Consider the following 18,223-nt stretch of genomic DNA (forward strand, 5'->3'; position numbering starts at 1 on the left):
TTGAGATTTAGTCCTGATATCAGACAGAAAGATGAGCAGAAACCAGTTTAAAAAGGCTTTGAATGTGATGCTAAGGAGGTTCAAATTTGTTCTATGGGGTGCATAGTGAAGCTAATAGAAAGACATTGACTATTTTAAGCAGGAGAGATATGGTCATATTTGGGGGTCGAAGAGACACTATTTTTATTTTACAATGTGAAAGATGAGTTAGAAACAGTTAAGATTATGGGCAATGAGATCACTTAAGTATTTACACCAACAAGAGATAAGAGTCTGACCTAAAAACAGTGGCATTATGAATGAAGATTGAGAAATATGAAACAAATTTAGAGTATTCAATTGAAAATAATGACCAATTGTTTACAAAGGCTGAGGGGCAGAAAGAAATCTAGAGCAAGGTTCCGGATTGAGAACTAAATAAAAGTAAATGCTGAAAACTAGGTAATATAAGTCTTCGGTTTCATTTCTTTAACCCTGCCAGTAAATCTGTTTCAGGGCTCGCAGCAGATGACTAACCGCAAAGAAATGTCTGATGTCACAAGCCGAGAAGTCCTGGCAAACTTCCATAAAAGACAATCCTTGGTCCAGCAGCCAATGGGCTAAATGCCCCATGACCCTTCCTACCTCCCTCCCCAAAACCCTTAAAACCCGGTCCCAGACTGTACCTGGCACATGACTCTCCCTTGCTAGTCAGCCTGGTAGGGTTTCTTTCTTTCTTTCTTTCTTTCTTTCTTTCTTTCTTTCTTTCTTTCTTTCTTTCTTTCTTTCTTTCTTTCTCTCTCTCTCTCTCTCTCTCTCTTTCTTTCTTTTTCTTTCTTCCTTCCTTCCTTCCTTCCTTCCTTCCTTCCTTCCTTCCTTCCTTCCTTTCTTTTTTTCTTTCTTTCTTTCTTTCTTTCAATAAAGTCTGTTACACTGGTCTTTTCAGATTCCCTTGGATTTTAACAATAAGAAATGGCATAGACTTTGAGAAAAGGTCTAAGTTTTGTATTAGATTCATAAAGTTTGAGATGCTTGTGAAACATCCAAATAAATCTTTATGTAGGAAATTGGGTACATAGGTATCGGCAATCTAGAATGTGACCTGAGTTAGAAATATAGAATCAGAAGTTACTGAATGATGGCTAAAGTTGTGACAGAAAATTAATTTACTTTGTGGAGAATTTCAAATGAAAAAGAAGTCAGAACAATTGATGCAATTTAACTACAGCATACAAGAAGTTCGCAGAGAAAATGAAGCCTACAAAAAACACTCTCTAAAATTAGCTAGAGTGCTAACTCTAGGGAAAAAAAGTAATAATCACAAAACTACAAGGGGTAGAATAGCTAACACAAGACCAATGATGTGGGAGGCCTTCAGAAATACAGAATCTGTGTTCGTTTCTCCTAAGCTAAATCACATTGAAACAAGAGAAAAAGTACAACAACAAAGTTCAAATTTTATTTAAGTGTTGTGGCTTACCTTTTTCTTCTATAATAGAAGAAAAACTTGATCATCGTATCTGTATTTGTATGAACTATGCTAATTTTTTATAAAGATTACATATAAACTGTGACTATTCTGTTGGTAATCTGGGTGTTATAATAGTTATTTGTTCATTCATTCCTACAGAAACCCCCTTTTGATCATATTATATTCTGTGCCAGACATCATGTTATAGACCATGGATACTATGGTCTTTTAGTAAAGGCAAATAGTCATTACACAAATATCAAACAGATGAGTACATAATTATAATTGTGATTGGAATGATGAAGGAAAAGTACAGGATGCTATGAAAGGTACAATGAGGGATCTAATTCAGAACGGATGGTTAACTCTGAGACACTAACATAATCTCAGACCTAATGGATAAACTCCTTCTAGCCAGAAGAAGGAGTTAAATTAGACAGGAATAATTTAAAAAGTCAAAGGTGATTGAATGTTCTAAGAAGAAGGAATAGCAGATGTTAAGGCCCTGGAGCACATCTAGGAAATATATAAAATTATTTTAATCAAATCAATTGCATATTAAGTTTGAATTATCTGTTACTTGAGTGACAAATATAAATTATTTACAGATGGTATTCAGCACACTGTGTTGACTACAATGTGACTTCTATGTGACATGGCTAATTCATCATCAACACAGTTCACGCTATGATTATTTCTAAAGTCATAGAAATGAATCTTTCCTTCACACATTTCTGAAACTGTGAAAAGTCTAAAAGTATGTATAGTTTAAAGAAAAGAATAAAGGCCCTCAGGGCCCCTTTACCACTTTGTCCTGGTCAAAAAGCCTTGAACAAAATAATTTGCATAGTGCCAGTGTCAGTGTTTTAAGAAACCTTCTGTAGAAAATCATTGTATACGTAAGGACCAAATTTGACTAAGTATACTTCAAGAAAGTACTTATTGTGTTAGTGCATTTGAAAAGTTTTGCATAAGCCCTAGTGATATTTTTGAGTTTAGCTTGACAACTAATTTTGACCTATAATGTATGTTTACATGTGTTAAGATGTAGCTAAGATGATGTAACCAAAATGTCCCAGAAGCACTGCAAATTCCAGTTCCACTAATGAAGGGGCCATGTTGCATTAACCAAAGCTAATTGAAATCTAATTTTTTTCCATATATGTGATATGACTTCTATTAAACTATACCTCAAAAATAAGGTTTTCCACATATCTTTTCCTCATTGATCCAGCTCCTATTTAACAAATGTTTCATAACCCTTGACAAGATCTCTCAAGTCACAAAGGATGGTACATCAGTGTTTTTGTTTGTTTATTTTTTGTTTTGTTTTATCATTCAGCATGTAAAACCAATTTCATTCACACTAGACCAGGATATAAACAGAATATCATTTACGTATTATATATTAAACTTTCAAAGTGAGATAGAACTGTACCTTCCATTTATTCTTTATAATTTTATCTACATTTTAGTATTAAAGTGATATGCTATTATAGGATAATTAGATGCTTCTGGAAACAACAGTCTGTGTATCCAAATTGATTTTAGTTTAAAATCTGTCAACTTTTCTCTAGGATTTAGTTGTGCCAGGATATACTTGTCCTCTCTTCTAACAACTTATAAAAAATAAGGTAAGCATAGGTAGCAAAATATCAGGAGAATTTCTTACTATTTTCCTAGAGAACACAGTTTAAAACATATGCATGGCTTTAAATACCATTACCTGATATTACATGTATCAAGTCTTCAATCACTACCTTCTCCACCTTGCCACCACCCATATAAATTACATTTTTAAATGTATTTCTAAAAACAGAATAGAGAATGTGTGCATATATATGAACATATTGGGTATAAAATAACTAAAAACATCATAGTTATTTATTGACCCTGGGTACATTTACATGTCACATTTCTTCTCACATTAGAAATGACTACATATGTATATTTTCTAAAAATTCAACAGCAAGAGCACATAGACTTCTGTTAAAATAAATAATTTATAGATGCTTATTGAAAACAATAGTAAGGTGTGCTCAGAAATGTCAGACACTGAAAATCTGTATTTCCATTACTTTATTATGCTGAAATCAGAGGGGACTACTGAGTCATGATGCCTGATTTGAAAAAAACTATGTGGAAGAGATAACTCAGAACTTTTCCTCAGGGCGAGAAAAAATAGTTCTCAGTTGAAGAAAGAGCATTGAGTATAAATAGATTTGACAAAGGCAGATAAAGTATCTTAGGAAATTTCACTAGGAAGACTATATTAACTTCACTGATGCAGCAAATCATCACTAGAGTTCATTACGATTTGAGTTGAAGGTCCAGCTTCCCCATTTACTTGTTAAGTGCTATCCTACAATAATATAACTTCTCTGTGTCTCAGCTCTCATATCTAAAAATTCAGCTGATATATGATCATTTTTTTTTATAATCCATCTCCTGCTCCCAGGTTCAATGAAATACTCTTTGGCCATGGTTTGAAAATTGTAAAAGGCTATATAAATGTAAATACTTTATATTCTTATGATTATTATCATGAATCTTATAATAATAATTATAATTATTCAGTATTCATCTTGAACACACACATACCATTCCAAATGGTTTACATGAATTATCTCATATAATTCTCACAACTCCATGAATTATTTTCTCTGTTTGACAGATGAGGAAATTTAATTTCAGGAAGTTTAAATAACTTGTCCAAGGTCTCATAACTTGTACACGCTAGAACCAACATTGGAGCCCTTACAGCCTGATATAAAGCCTGCATTATTAAAAAATGTTGTAGTACTCCTGACCAGGCGGTGGCACAGTGGATGGAGCATCGGGCTGGGATGCGGAGGACCCAGGTTTGAGACCCCATGGTCGCCAGCTTGAGCGTGGGCTCATCTGGTTTGAGCCAGGGCTCACCAGCTTGGACCCAAGGTCGCTGGCTTGAGTGGGGGGTTACTCAGTCCGCTGTAGCCCCGTGGTCAGGGCACATGTGAGAGAGCAGTCAGTGAGCAACTGGGATGTTGCAGCGAGAATCTGGTGGTTGATGCTTCTCATCTCGCTCTGTTCCTGTCTGTTGCTATCTGTCCCTCTCTCTGACTCTCTCTCTCTCTCTCTCTCTCTCTGTTAAAAAAAAAGAATGTTGTAGTATGAAAAGTGGCTGGAAATTCTAGCTAAAGAATCTAACAAAAGTAAGATGGTTATTTGTAACCATATATCTATCCTTAAAGTTCAGGAAGTCACAGGACAAATGCTCCCCTGAAAGGGCAGAAGGGAGTCTTATGTTAATAAGATTTAAGTTGGTTGCAAATATCAGCTTCTATAAATTGGGACCACTGAAGTAGATGTTTCATTACTTTTCCATACTCTGTAAGCTCTACTAAGAGTTTCTTTCTTTTTACTCCAAATTTATTGCTATCTATTTCTTTTCCCTAATATAGTTATATATGTTTCTGCCATTTATATTCATAGATAGTCATTTGTAATTTCCCTTTTCCTTACTAGATTTCAGATGTCTAAAGATTAAAAGCTATAACATTGTCCAGACTACCATGTTATATCCACTGCTTCAGTATACATTCTGAGTCTCAGAATTTACTAACCTGACACTTAACATGTCACCACTTATTCTTACCAATTTATTATAACATTGCCAGCAGCAGTTGTCATGCAGTACTCATGAATACAGAAAAAGTTTCACATTAGGAAGTTAGCTATTTCAATTAGACTCTACTGACTCTTATTCACCCTTGACTGACATTAAAATGATATATAGTTATTATATATAATTACCTAAATCAGGAATCTGAAGATTCTAATACATTTGTTTGATTTACTCCAAACTGTGAAACTCTAGATACCTGTTTTTCTCTATGGAAGAAGTCAATTCTAACTTGAAATCCCTCAGCAACCCTGAATATGAACACAGAGATTATTTATTCAATCCCTTAAATTTTCTAATAAAGAGATCTATCAAAATCTTTTAATCTATTTGACTTAAAATATTCCAAAATGTATGCTCATAAAATTCTTAATCATGGAAATAAACATGATACCCTAAAAATTAGAGATACACATAAAATGTTTATGGTATGCTGGAATGGAAGAATACTGGCTTTTCATCAGTTTTACTAATCTAATAAATATTAGAAAAAAATCATGGCTCTATAACTTTATTTTGACCATAATATAATTTAAAATAGAAAAATATCTTAAACTAATGTTTAATCTATATAGCATAATATATACCATCTGAATATAGGTGATTTAGTTATTTACTCAACAAACATTTATTGAAATCTTACTATGAGGCAGGCACTAGTGTTAAATAATACAGATAATATCCATGATTGCATGAGTCTTACATCTTAGAAGAAAGAGAACTAATCAAGATTTTAATTGAAAATACTGGGCGTGGGAGAGCTAGAAAAGCAAATTAAATGATATAATGAAAAAATGCATGGCCAAATTCAGAATGTGGGATGTTCTATAAAACAAACAGTTTATCTTTTCTAAAAGTACATGGAAGAAATGAAGATTGTTCTAGAATAAAGATTTAAAAAGACAAAATAAATGCCCTGTGTGAACCTTGATTCAATAAAAAAAAGCTATGTGAAGTTTCTTTTTGGAGTAATGAAAATATTTTAAAATTACATTATGGTGGTTACATAACTTTTGTAAATTTGCATTAAATCATTGAATCTTGCATTTAAAATGAAAATTACACTATAAATAGGCTTTTAAAAATTTTGAGTGGAATCTAGGAATACCAAATGTTAATGGGTATTAGATGATACCAGAGAATTATTTTTAATACTTTAAGTGTTATAATAAGGAGATTATGGGAGATAAATGCCCTTACTTTGAAAAGATACATACTGAGACACCTCTCTTCCTTCCTATCTGTCTGTCCCTATTTGTCCCTCTCTCTGTCTCTGTAAAAAAGAAAAAAAAACATGCTGAAATATCTGCATATGTACCATCAAGAAGTCTGTAACTTTCAAATTTTGCAGCAAAACAGAAAAAATAAATGTAAGAAATTGATAAAATTTCTTGACTCTAGATTGTGGGTATATAGGTGTTCACTGAAAAAGGCTTCCAAGTGTTTTATGTGTTTGAAAACTTCCTAATAAAAGGTTAGAAAATATACTTATTTTTAAGAGAAAGAGAAAGAAGAAAGAAGATGATTGTAGAATTTTTTTTTTTTTTTTTACAGAGACAGAGAGAGAGTCAGAGAGAGGGACAGACAGGAACGGAGGGAGATGAGAAGCATCAATCATCAGTTTTTCATTGCGACACCTTAGTTGTTCATTGATTGCTTTCTCATATGTGCCTTGACCGTGGGCCTTCAGCAGACCAAGTAAACCCTTGCTAGAGCCAGCGACATTGGATCCAAGCTGGTGAGCTTTGCTCAAACCAGATGAGCCCGTGCTCAAGCTGGTGACCTCAGGGTCTCAAACCCGGGTTGTCCGCATCCCAGTCTGACGCTCTATCCACTGTGCCACCACCTGGTCAGGCACCATTGTAGAATATTAAGGAGTAATATGGTCTTTCTTTTTGACCATCTTACCAAAGAAATTTGACCTACTTACTGTATGATTTGATCAGTAGAACAGAAATCATTCAATTGCTGAAAACTAAAATACTGATTATGAAGCCACAAATAGACTTGGCCTAATGTTCTAGCTGTAGTTGTTTAAATAGTAGTCATGCAACTCACCTTTTCATTCTGCTTCCTATATGTTCCATCTTTTACATTTAAACTTTGGCTGGTTCACTTGTGTCGTGGGCAACACATAAAATCCCTAATGCTCTTGTTTACTGGATAGAGCGTTGGCCTGACATATGAACGTCCTGGACTTGATTCCCAGACAGGGCACACAAGAGAAGTGTCCATCTGCTTTTCTCCACCTTCCTTTTACCTTCTATCCCTCTTCCCCTCCCACAGCCAGTGACTCGGTTCCTTGGATTGTGAGGCCCAGGTACTGAGCATAGCTAGGTTGGTCCCAGCACATCAGCCTCTGGTGTTTAAAATAGCTAGGTTGATTCTAGCATCAGCCTCAGATGAGGGTTGGGTGGATCCTTCTCGGGGTGCATGCAGTAATCTGTCTCACTATCTCTTCTTCTCTCACTTAAAAAAATGCCCCCCTAATGACTGTCACCTCAGGGTTGAGTACAACCCCTCAGCCAGTGTGTGAGGCATAGTGGCTTTTTCCAGCTCTGCCTTCTTGTCCTCCAGTCTTATCCTGTAGCCACACATCATTCCTGGTACTCATGCAAAGAGTTTTGAACAGAGTAAAAAGAGACATGTTCATATTCGTATTTTAGGACAATCATTCTAAAAAAAAAATAAGAAAAGAAAAATCAGTCTCTCTACTACCTGTAAAATAGATAGGAAATAAGTATGACTGAATACAGAAAGAATGCTAATCTCGGTGAGAGGTGATGTTTACCTTGACCAGGTTGGGGTTTGGATGCCATGGTTTTTAAACAACAACCTTAAAAGAGCATCATACTGTATGGCAAGTGTGGAGCAATTGAATTTTTTTTTTACAGAGACAGAGAGAGAGAGAGAGAGAGAGAGAGAGATAGGGACAGACAGACAGGAATGGAGAGAGATGAGAAGCATCAATTATTAGTTTTTTGTTGCGACACCTTAGTTGTTCATTGATTGCTTTCTCATATGTGCATTGACTGTGGGGTTATAGCATACTGAGTAACCCCTTGCTCAAGCCAGCGACCCTGGGTCCAAGCTGGGGAGCTTTGCTCAAACCAGATGAGCCCGCGCTCACGCTGGCGACCCCAGGGTCTTGAACCTGAGTCGTCCGCATCCCAGTCTGACACTCTATCCACTGCGCCACCACCTGGTAAGGCATAGCCACTGAAAATTTTAAGTGGGGAAGTGACATGATCCTATATTCATTTTTACAATATTACTTTGCCCCCTTGAATGGAGAAATGATTAGTGTGCTAAGAAAAAAATACAGGCTTATAGTTTAGGTAGTAGTCCAGGTATGATAGTTTATAATGGAGTGGTGGCAATAGATAAATATGGTCTGGACTAGGATGTCGGCACTAGAGTAGGGGACAAAAAACAGATATGAGATACTATTTTGGAGGTAGAACCAAGAAGACTCATTGACTGATTGGATATGGGGTAATAGAGAAAAAGGAATCAAGAGTGATTACCAAGTATCAGGAATTTGGCAGAAGGAGATGCCATTTATTGAGATGGGACTCACTAAAAAAGATTAATAGTAAAAGGTGGGAGACCAAATTAATTTTTTACATATTATTTTTTAGATGCATGTCAGTTATGCAAGTAGAGATTTGGAACAGGCAGTTGAGTATATAGATGCTAGGTTCAAGAGTCATCTACATTACACCTCAGTTACTTTAGACTCTGACACTAAAGAAAGAATTTCATTACAGCAGTAATAATAATTTGTTATTACCTGTGGTATGAAACACATTAGAGGTGATCAGTATATCTGTTTGTTTATTTGAATTAATGTAGTCAGTTTCAGTCCCTGTTTTCCTACAACTGTAAACGCATAATTAATGTAATGAAAAAATATTCATTAATCTATATGCTTTGTCTTTACAAGACTAGTGTAGTATAGCCTGTGTTGTTGACTGAATTGGCATAGCTGTTATCACCAGGGTTTTGGAGTTAGAAGTACTTGGAATACAAATTTTCACGAAAATATACACGTGGTAGAACTTAACCAGCTAAATGAGAAGATTATGAAATCTTCTCCTCAAAAGGCACTACAAACCTGGATAAAATTAACAGAAGCAACCATGACTTCACTCTGGAAATTAATCAAAACCATAAATCGATCTGAGAAAAGTTTATTCTTGAAAAATCACTGATGTCGGAGGAGTACAAAGGTAGGAATTAGGTGCTAGAGATGCTCCATAGTCCACACCCCTAGTTAATTCAGCTCAGAGGTTCTGCAAGGACTTATACACTGAAAACCACAAAATATTGCTGAGAGAAATTAAAGAATATATAAATAAACAGAAACATTCCAATCTCTTGGATTAAAAGGCTCAATACTGAGAAGTCAATTCTCTCCAAATTGATGGATAGACTAAATGCAACCCTTATTAAAATCCCATCAGGCTTTTTTGCAGAAATTTCCATGGACAAGCTAATTTTAAAATTTATTTGGAAATACAAGGGGCCAAAATAGCAGAAACAAACTTGAAAATTTGGGACAAAATTGGAGGAATTACACATCCAATCTCTAGACTCAAAATAAAGACACAATTAATCAAAACAGTATAGTATTGACACAAAGATTACCATATAAGTGGGACATAATTAAAAGTATAGAAATAAAACCTTACATTTATGGTCAATTTATTTCTGAAAAAGGTACTAAGATAATTAAATGGGGAAAATGATAGTCTTTTCAACAAATGGTGATGGGATCATTGGACACTTATGTTAAAAAAATAAAGAAAATAGACTCTTTCTTCACACCATATATAAAAAAATAACTCAAAATGGATCACAGACCCAAATTTAAGAGTTAAAACTCTAAAACTACTAGAAGAAAATTTATGTGAAAAATTTCTTGACCTCAAATTGGCAGACAGATCTTGATTACAGTACTAAAAGCATAATACATGGAAGAAAAACTTAATATATTGGACTTTTTAAACTTTTACTCCTCAAAATCACTACTAATAAAAATGTATATATAAATCTAAGATTAAAAGAAAGTATTTGTATATCATAGATCTAATAAATGGCTTATAAATACAGAATATTGGAATAACCCTTACAACTCAATAATTATTTGGAAGACAAAAACTCAAAAAATAAGCAAATAATTTAAATAGACATTTCACCAAAAATATATAAATGGCAGAAAAGGATATGAAATGATGTGCAACACCATTAGTGATTTAGGGTAATGTAAATCAAAATCCCAACAAGAAAGTACTGTGTATCCATGAGAATGGCTATAATCAAAAAGACAAATGATACTAAGTGTTGCAAAGATACAAAAAAAGTGAACCACTTGTGCATTACTGGTAGGAATATAACATGGTACAGCTAATTTGGAAAATATTTTGGCAGTTTCTTAATAAGTTAAACATAAATTTTCCATATAATAATAATTTTATTTTTAAGAATCTAACCCTGAGAAATGAAAATATATGTCCACACAGAGGCATGTATATAAATACACTAGCATTACTCATAATAGTAGGAAAAAAAAAGTAAAAAGTATCCAAACGTCCATCACTTAGCAAAAGGATGAACAAAATGTGACATATCTATATAATAGAGTAGTCTCAATCAATTTAATAGAACAAGTTCTTGATACATGCTACAGCATAAATATACCTCAAAAATATTATGCTTAGTGAAAGAAGCTAGACACAATCGAACATATTGTATGATTCTATTTATATAAAATGTACAGCAAATTTATAAAGAAAAAAACAGAAAAATATTTGTTTAAGCTTTGGTGTAGAGGCAGGGATTAACTGCTAATGGGTTTCAGAAAACTTTTCTGAATGATGGAATAATTTTAAAAATGAATTATGAAGTGATGGTTGCAGAACTCTATAAATATAATAAATTTATTGAATTATACACTAAAAAGAGTGAATATTACAGTGTGTGTATTATAGTTCAACAACTCTATTAAAAAGACTGGGATATAGTAAATGTAAAAATTTGGTAGACTTCTTTTTAGGCCTCTTTATGCCTATTGTGTGCAGCAATTTTCATAATTCCTCTATCTACATTAGGGGTAGTCAACCTTTTTATACCTACCGCCCACTTTTGTATCTCTGTCAGGAGTAAAATTTTCTAACTGCCCACCGGTTCCACAGTAATAGTGATTTATAAAGTAGGGAAGTAACTTTACTTTATAAAATTTATAAAGCAGAGTTACAGCAAGTTAAAGCATATAATAATAATTACTTACCAAGTACTTTATGTTAGATTTTCGCTAAGTTTGGCAGAATAAATCTTTATAAGACAACTTACTATAGTTAAATCTACCTTTTTATTTATACTTTGGTTGCCCTGCTACTGTCCACATTAAAGCTGGAACACCCACTAGTGGGCAGTAGGGACCAGGTTGACTACCACTGATCTACACTAATACCCCTTACACACCAATGAATCACAAGCCTATTTCTCCAGCCCAGACTGCTAAGCTTTTTTCCAGTTCTAATCTTATATATCCAGTTACCTGTTATACTACTCCTTGGAAAATAATTTACTCTTCATCTCCATCTCTTAATTCAATAAGCTTTGCTTCTCAATATTTCCATAACTATTAGTGGCACCTATAGCTGTTTCGTATTTCTCACAATTTCAGTGTTGCTTTCAATCACACTACTTTTATTCCCACATTAAATGAGGAACCTATTCAAACTTATTTTTCTCCAAAGCATCTCTTAAATTTTCCCTTTCCACTCTGAAATCAAGCATCTTAGTATGTCTTGCTGACTTTAGATCCTTATAAATAGCTACTAAAGCAATCTACTTCAAGACTATTTTTCACATCACTACTGTTCTTGAAAACCTATAGTACATTTAAGCACATATTCAGATGTATGTTTTTCAAACAAAATCATAAGCTGAAAAAATATTTAAACAAATAGCAACCATGAAATATACCATCTACACATAAGCATAGCAAATACCTTGTTGAATATAACTCCTGATCTATTAATGTGTATCTGTCTCCTTTATTTGAAAACAAACTAAATTCATATACACAGTATTTTGTCACCTGTTTTCAAGACTGAAAAGTATATTTTGACCATCTTTCTAAGTCAAAAAAATGTTCATTATTGTGAATAGAAGATTATTGTTCCTTGATGTAGATGGACTTTATTTTATCAAATTATTTCTGTTCTCTCTCATATTAAATCTAAAATTTTAAAGTTCTCTTTCAAAGTTTTTCCAAACCCATATTCGCCGATACCATCTCTTATTCTTTTCCTAAAGTGAATCCTTCATCAAAGACAAGGCAGTCTATTTTTACCTCACAAATACGTAGTTACTTCTTGCTTTTTATGTCTTCATATACCTCTAGCACAAATGTAAAACATTTTCACATTTTTTACATATAAATATAATTGGTGTATATATTTTTAGTTTTTATTTTCTATGAACATGAAAACACATATCCATGCACATCCTCTATGTGCAACTATACTTTTTATATAAATGGGATTATACTGAAGATACTGATCACAACTTGCCTTTTTCATTTGACACCATAATGTGGAGAGCCTTTGTATATGGTGAGTACCATTATTTTGTTCTCAGTTACCAAGGCAGATGTGTTCTCAAGTTTTCATTTGTAGCATTTTAGAAAACACTTAATTGATTCAATAACTGGTTTTAGCAAGATAAACCTTGATTTTCTGTGAAGAAATATTTGAATAATGAATTAGGAAATTTGGTTTTGAATATTCTAAAACAAAGGAAAATGCAATGATATATAGGTGGTGCTTAATTCAAACAACAAAGCTCTGATAACAAAGAAAAAAATCTAGTACTTTCAAGTAGCCTATGAAAAGATTAAATTATTTCATTTCATTGAGGTAAGAACTCTTAACATGAGATCTATCCTCTTAAAAATTTAAGTGTATAATATATTATTGCTGACTATAGATAAAATGTAGTTCAACAGATCTCTAGTGATTGGTCATGTTACTTAATTAAAACTTTATGAGTAGCCATTTTTATGATATCCAGAGTATAATTTATTGAGTGGAGGTACCGTGATATTTTGATGTATATTTTCCTTTAAAGGCCTTTTATTTGTAAAGGACTTTTCAGATATTTATTTCTTAGAAATCTTGCTTTATGAAAGGAAATACAGCTGTTCCTTGGTATCTTCAGGGTATTGGTCCCACCTCTTTCTCCTCAAAGGATACCCAAATGCAGATGCTCAAATCTTTAATATGAAATAGCATAGTATTTACACATAGCCTGTATTTTCATATAGGCTACACAGCAGGGTATGCTTACACATCACTTCATTCACATGGATTCAGAACAGTGCTCTGCTCAAGGCAAATGCAAGTTTTGCTATTTGGAATTTTCTGGGTTTTCCAAGTATTTTTGATCCATGGCTCATTGAATCTGTGGATGCAGAACCCACAGATACAAAGGGCTGACTGTATTAATGAAAGGGAAGGGTTAAGTAAACAGAAATTTCAATTTAATGTCAAATACAGATCCTCATTCGATTCCAGAATTTTTCTTCTAATGACTCTACATGGCCTACGAGCTATTGAAGTAGTCCCATTCAGAAGTTGTCTGCTAAATCACTAGTTCTTTAAATACTGAAACTGTATTAAACTAATATAGTTTGCTGCATGACAGTGATGCACCAGTAAATTTGGTGTATTGAGGGTACAATTGTTATATAAAAGTAGGATGTAATTAAAGGTTAAAAATTGCTTTTACTTCAGCAGTAACTAAAAACAGTCCTGCTATCAGGAAATCAGAAATCCATTGTTTTAAGTAGTTAGTTTATTAATAATAAGTGTGTTCTTGTGCATAGCAATATTCTGTGTAAGGATGGAGGATTAGACAGAAGAAAATATCTCAGTCCTTGTGCTAGGATATTTAAAAGATGAAAGATTTATGCGATCTGAAGAGAAACCAGAGTCTTGCACTAGGATATTTAAAAAGTACCTAGGAAAAAAAGATGTATGTGTACAGACAGGAAATGACCAATGTGGCTCTGTTATGTTTATCAAAAAGCACACACAAACATAATGTTGCCCATGTAAATAAGTTCTAAAGGAAAGGAAGTATTAACTAACTAAATTACATTGGGTATGCATTCCTGGAGAAGATAAATTCAATAATGAAGTTAGAATTCACTCAGCATCTAGCATGTTCTAAGTGTTTTGTATGTATTATATAACTTAAATCTCACTACATCTCTATAAATTAGGTACTATTATTATTCTCATTTTATAGATGAAGAATCTGAGGCAAAGTGAATTAAAAAATTTGCACGAAGTCACTGGAAGGTAAAAGACACCGTTTATATTTATAAACACTGGTGTGATTCCGGACAGTGTAGTATCATTAATATTTTGAGATTAGAGCAGGGCTGTAAATATTTTTTAGGAAGATTTTTCAAACAATTATGTATAACATATATTAAAAGCTAGAGAATGATTTGGAAGCTGTTGCAAGGAAATTGGTCATTTAGTAAAATAATTTATGTAATTCCTTCTATTGTTTTTAACCTTTCTTCTAGACAAGGCTAGACATAGTCCTATGATGTCAGCTAATGAAATTGTGCCAATTAGAGCATTTGTTTACATTAAATAGACAATTATTAGTTAGTCATATAAATGAACATTAGTCATAAAAGAAGACAAACAAATCTGCTCATCATTAAAATTTTGAAATTTTGGTACACCCATTTTAAAAGAGTCACTAAAACAAGGTAAAGAGTCTGGAGAACTTATGGTTGCGTTTCTTACTCTTATTCTGTCTTAAGCAGATTTTCTTTTAAATTTATTTTTTATTTTTTATTTATTCATTTTAGAGAGGAGAGAGGGAGAGAGAGAGAGAGAGAGAGAGAGGGAGGAAAGACAGAGAGAGAGAAGGGGGTGAGAAGCTGGAAGCATCAACTCCCATATGTGCCTTGACCAGGCAAGCCCAGGGTTTCGAACCGGCGACCTCAGCATTTCCAGGTTGATGCTTTATCCACTGCGCCACCACAGGCCAGGCCCTAAGCAGATTTTCTGATAACTAAAATAGTAATGAGTTCTCTAGGCATTCTGCTTAGTCACTTGTAGTCAGTCATGATACAATTTCTTCACTTCTCTTTTATTGTTAAGATAACAGTGAAGTTTCAGTTATCTTCACTTTGAAATTATTAATATTAGATTTGCTGAAGCACTAGTCTTTAAAACATGCCAAGAATATATTTTAATTGAAAAGCCTGCTACAATGGAGAATAACTAAACCAAGGATATTAGTTCTGACTTTAGCAATGAAATATGACTTTAGGTCACGGCAAAATTCACTTGTTTTCTAAGTTGAAATGCGATGGTGCACATATAAATCACATCAACTGAAGCTGAATTAATTCATTAGCCTTGGCCCTGGATCCTATTTAAATGGGATGGGAATCCTTATGTGGCCCTGTGACTGGTATAATATTAGACAACACATATTGAGCTTTTATGTATCTGATGAATAATTTACAGTGATTATCCCCCTATATAACAACCTGATGGGGATGTTCTTGTCATTATCCTCTTTTTATAGATAAGGAAACTGAGGGTTGGAGATGTGTGACTTGTCCAGGGTCATATGGACTGTAAGTGGAAAGATTTAAATCCAGGCAGTCTGACCCCAGAGCCTATGCTTTTGTTTGAATCTCACAGGAAAACAGATCTAATCATCATAGTACATCTTTCTGGGTATCAGTTTTACTCAGAGACAGAGAATCTTATATAAAAACTGATGTCAATAAATTGTAAAATGCAAACAAGTCAAATACTGAAAAAAAAGTATAGATTTCAAAAGGCTTTCCTTCTTTCAATGGGTAGCTTCAGACCATATCTTTAGGCTCCTCAAAGTACAGGTTCCTCTGCTGCTAGGTCTACTTAAATGGAAAAATTCTTAGGATATTTTTCATTTACTTGTGGGTTGAATACATTGGTATTTACTTTAAGCTCTGACCTCCCAGTGTTTGGCTGTTAACCAAATAAAGTCATTAGGCATGTTAGAATTAATAAAAACAATCTTTTACATTAAATTAATTTGTCTTAGTAAACTTTGCCAGTTCAACTAAAATTTGTGTAAGCCAGAGGAATCTGAGGACTGGTGGTGCTAAACATATTAATAAGCATGAGAACATAACTATTCCAGAGAAATGGAAGAGTGGCTATGTCTGCCACTTAATTCCAGTTCCAGCACCTCTGCCCAGCTCATTCACTTTTGTTCACTGAAGATCATATAGTAGAACATTAAGAACTCAACATCTGGTATCAAACACTCTGGTTTCATATTTGGGCTATTCTAATTATAAACTATGTAACCTTCAGTAGGTTATGCACTTAGCCTTAGTATAGACTACTAAGGATAAAAAGATAGTATCTTTTAAGGATAGTATGATGATGATAATAAAACATTGAATGGATTTGTTAAAATGAAATAGTAAAAGTAAAACATCTGGCCTCACCAGGCAGTGGTTCAGTGGATAATCAGACTCGGATGCAGAGGACCCAAGTTCGAAGCCCTGAGGTCGCTGGCTTGAGCACGGGCTCATCTGGCTTGAGGGTGGGCTCAAAAGCTTAAGCACGGGGTCGCTGGCTTGAGCGTGGGATCATAGATATGACCCCATGGTTGATAGCTTGAGCCCAAAGGTCGCTGGCTTGAAGCCAAAGGTCGCTGGCTTGAGCAAGGAGTCATTCATCTCTGCTATAGACCCTGGGCCAAGGCACATTTGAGAAAGCAATCAATGAACAACTAAGGAGGTGCAGTGAAGGATTGATGCTTCTCATCTCTCTCCCTTTCTGTCTGTCTGTTCTTATCTGTCCCTCTGTCTGTCTCTGTCACATACACAAAAAAGTAAATCATCTGGTCCAATGTCTGATACATTGAAAGTGATAGTTAATATTATTCAGTGACAACTATGAACGCTTATTATGTAATACTTAGGGTAATGATCAATTATTCGAGGACCAGAGCAATCTTTACTTACTCTTTAGTCTGCCAGCTAAAATCATTAATATTTGTAAAAATGGTTTTTAAATGTGTAATAGTATATGTAAAAATGTGTTAACTGTAGGATTGTTTGTAGTGACAAATACCTGGAAACACCTAGAATGTCCATCAATACGGAAGGCCTGTTTCCTCAGTTTGTATAAGAACGTTGGAGATTATCTCTAAAATCCCTTTTGCCTCCAACAAAAACAATATTTTCACACAGCTGTTAGCTAGACTTAAGATTATTATTCTTAGCAATAGAAAAGGAAAATCTAATTTAATAGGTGGGTATTTAAAATTAAGTTACAATGCATAGTAATGTAAACTTAACTAACATAAAATGTTTAAAAACTTACGCTGTTAATATAAAAAAAAGAAGTCATTACTTAACACATTCGGATTTATTTTATTATATGAGATATATATATATATATACATATGTATATCTATATTATGTGTGTGTATATATATGTATATAGTTTGTTGTATGCAAATTTTATACTCTCAATCTTCATAATGGGATAGAAAATAAATAGTATCAAAATTAAACATGAGGCCTTGGCCCATTTGCTCAGTGGATAGAGTGTCAGCCCGGTATGTGGAAGTTCTGGCTTTGATCCCTGGTCAGGGCACACATGAGAAGAGACCAGCTGCTTTTCTTCCCTTCCCTCTGCCCCTTCTCTCTCTTCCCCTTTCACAGTCAGTGGCTCAACTGGTTTGAGTGTCAGCCCTGGAAGCTGAGGATAGAGCTCAGTTAGTTAGAGTGTTTGCCCCAGACTAGGGTTGCTGCGTGGATCCTGGTTGGGGCACATGTAGGAGTCTGTCTCTTTATCTCCCTTCCTCTCACTTAAAAAATAAAAATAAATAAGTAAACATGAGATACAATAAATTTAAGGTTTAGATAATACAGATTGTATAATTTAGGACCATCAGAAAGTTTGAAAGCTCTCAAGAAAGAAAGGGATTAGTGTGTGGTGTATAGTATTAAAATAATACTTGGTTTGAAGTTACATTAAAATTATGTTCATTTCTTT

General features: G+C 34.0%; 1 protein-coding gene across 2 annotated transcripts in view; it reads right to left on the bottom strand.

The window, feature by feature from the left end:
• The window catches only part of FAM133A (family with sequence similarity 133 member A), a 35,875-nt gene that overhangs the window by 5,892 nt on the left and 11,760 nt on the right, over positions 1-18,223 (bottom strand). The window lies entirely within an intron of this gene.

Source organism: Saccopteryx leptura, chromosome X, assembly GCF_036850995.1.
Source record: "Saccopteryx leptura isolate mSacLep1 chromosome X, mSacLep1_pri_phased_curated, whole genome shotgun sequence".
NCBI classification, from domain to species: Eukaryota; Metazoa; Chordata; class Mammalia; order Chiroptera; family Emballonuridae; genus Saccopteryx; species Saccopteryx leptura.